This window comes from Octopus sinensis, linkage group LG1, assembly GCF_006345805.1.
Source record: "Octopus sinensis linkage group LG1, ASM634580v1, whole genome shotgun sequence".
Classification (NCBI taxonomy): domain Eukaryota; kingdom Metazoa; phylum Mollusca; class Cephalopoda; order Octopoda; family Octopodidae; genus Octopus; species Octopus sinensis.
The window spans coordinates 198042833-198046110 of NC_042997.1; the positions used below are offsets into that span (position 1 = coordinate 198042833).

The following is a 3278-nucleotide window of genomic DNA, read 5'->3' on the forward strand; positions in this document are numbered from 1 at the left end:
TGTATCCTTGTATATCCGATGTAAACCTGTGAGGAGGAACAGTATTTTAGTCCAAAGTTAGGTTGATCACAACCGATTTGTATTGCAGTTAATAAAATGGGGTTAATGTCAAGGCTTGTCTGCTTTGTTCTCTCTCGGGAGCATATATATAGCTCTCCTGTGTGACCCTTCTGTCCAGCCTTCGCCATGATAGTGCGCTAGCCACTACACATTCTTTATTTTCTCTCCTTGTTTCTTTCTGTGTTTCTTTTTGCGGAAGAGCGTAGGCTCGAAACGTCAAAGACTTTTTCACTTCCCGTGTGTTATACTAATACATCTGTTTGTTGTCTACACCACCTGTCTTCGTCTTATGTTTTTTTTTGCGAATTCTCCCTATATATGTATGTATATATATATATTATATATATATATATATATATATGTATATAGGTTCTCAGTCTTAGCCTACATTCTAAGTTTTATAGTTAGGTGTTGTACAACTTAAATCGAACTATACAATTATACATGTGTGTGTGTGCGTGTGTATCTGTGTGTGTCTATATTCTATAGTCTTTGCGTGAAAAATCCTAAATGTTAACTCTAATTTTTATTCACTTGCAGTAAACGTTTCTTTTTCTTCACATGATGTAATTGAAATGTTCATCTATAAGAAACACATCTGAGACAAATGTAGTGAACCTTAGTCCATTTGTGTTATCATTTATTCTACACTACACTCGGAACCTTCCCTACGTTAGATCTTGAGCCTATATGCCGGAGTATACTCTTGTGTAATTTTACGTTGATACACGCCGATGTGCTGACTTTGACCATGCGGTGGTTTCCTTATTAAAATACTTCGATACTATTGGACACTACAAATATAATAATAATAATAATAATAATAATAATAATAATAATAATAATAATAATAATAATAATAATGATATATTGTTCTGTTGGCTTAAACATTTTCTTGGTCAGCATAAGGCAGACAAGTCTGGATTCATATATTTCACAGTAACATAAGCAGCAAGGTGCATTATGTCTGTAGTCGCTTAAATCACGTTTCAGAAAAGCTTTGTGATTTCAACGAAGATAAATCAACAACTTACTGTTGTGACAATCTGCAGGATTACTCTGGTAAATTTTAGTTCATAAAGTGAATTTTCAAATACACGCTTCACATATGTTGATTGACTGATCATATTTCTGTTTTAGGTTCAGTTAAAGTTAATATTACTTTAAGTGCACTTCCTTCTAGGGCCTTCCTGCTGAAATAAATTGATTTAGTGATGCTCTCAGCAGGTTGCTAACGAAATACGAAAGAATATTTTATTAGGTTGTCAAGAAAGTTCTTGAGGTTTTTAACCTTTAAATTCAGATGTACATATCTCGGCTCAAACAAAAAACTTTATTAATCGAAATATACACCATCAGAATCAACACACTGTTGCCAACGCGAAACAAGTTTATTTATGCCAGTAGCGTAAAAATCCTGCGTTCTGATGGCGATGATGTCGTTGAAGACGTCTTTCGCAGTCTTGGTTTTTGAAGCATTTCTCATGCAGGACGTTGTCGAGATGCTTGAAAAAGTGGTAGTCGGTAGGCGCGAGGTCTGGTGAATATGGCGGATGAGGCAGAGTTTCGTAGCCAAATTCGTTCAACTTCTGCAGCGTCAGTTGAGCGACGTGCAGCCGAGCGTTGTCACGGAGAAGAATTGGTCCTTTCCTATTGACCAATGCTGGCCGTAGGAGTTTCTTATGCATTTCATGTATTTGCTGATTGTACTTCTGCACCATAATGGTTTCTCCTGGATCCAAAAAGCTGTGATGGATGAGACCGGCCGCAGATCACCAAACAGTCACCATGACCTTCTTTTCAAGCAACTTTGGCTTCGGGAAGTGTCGTGGAGCTTCGTCGGCGTCCAGCCACTGAACTGAGCGCCGCCGGTTGTCGCAAAGAATCCACTTTTCATCGCAAGTCACAATCCGGTCGATAAACGAGTCATTCTTGTTGCGTAAAAGAAGGGAAGACGACACTTTAAAACAAGGTTTTTTTTTTTTTTGCTTGTCGTTCAGTTCGTGCGGCACCCATTTCTCAAGTATTTTTCTTCCAATCTCTTTCAAGCGGTTGGAAATTGTCGTATACGTTACGTCTAATTCAGAAGCAAGCTCTCGAACAGATGTGCGTGGATTAGCTTCCACTAAGACATTTAGTTGATCGTTGTCAACATCCGATGTCCGACCACTGCGCTTATTATCTTCAAGACCCTCGTCACCGTTACCAAATTACTTGAACCACCATTGTGCTGTACGTTCATTGGTGGTTCCTGGGCCAAACCCATCGTTGATATCACGAGCTGTTTTAGAAGCTTTTCGGCCTAGCTTGTACTGGAATAAGAAAATTGAATTTGCTTTTTGTCCATGTATTGAACATTCCGGAAAAATAGCCTAATTATTCAAAAAGAAAAAGAGTAATACGATTAGATAGAGCGAAAAACGGGCTTTAAAATGATATATAAAGTCTGAAGTAATATAACGAAAATTAATTTGAAAATACATCATTTAAAACCAAAGTGAAAAATTCCGCAAGAACTTTCTTGACAACATAATACCTACTCTAAAGTCTGTAGGATTTTGCTGTGGAGGTTTTCCTGTATGATATGTTCGTCGTGAAAGTTCATTAAAGGAAAAGAAGAGGAGTCCTTATTCTCGAAATGAGTTGCATTGGAGTTTCCAATATACAAAATATGACACCAAATAACATAATTTCTGCTTTATATACGAACTTGTAAATACCAGTATGACATAGTATATAGCGTAGGTTCCTTTTAATGATATTTTCCAATGCAAAACGATTATAAACGACTTTCAACCCTGCAAGTGACAATGTGTCAATTTTTGTTTCTAAATTGCAGCCGTGATTCCGGAAGACAAGAATCGAAAACTAATTTTTGCGAACACAAGAACTGTTCGCATATCTAAATTATATATATATATATACTACACACACACACACACACACACACACACACACACACCACACACGCACAAGCACACACACACACGCACGCACACACATATTACATATATAAATATATATATATGCTATATATGCAATTATATACACCTATATACGTGTATATGTTCATATACATATATATCTGCAGACATACATCTACACTGTCTTAGGTGTTCAATCATAAACATGCACACACATCTAACTATACGCATATATACATACATACACATACATACACACACATACCCACGCACATACACACACATACACACACA

At 36.8% G+C, this 3278-nt stretch overlaps 1 pseudogene; it reads right to left on the bottom strand.

The window, feature by feature from the left end:
* Window positions 1-1396: 1396 nt before the first annotated feature.
* On the bottom strand, window positions 1397-2384 carry LOC118765780 (annotated as a pseudogene).
* Window positions 2385-3278: the final 894 nt, after the last annotated feature.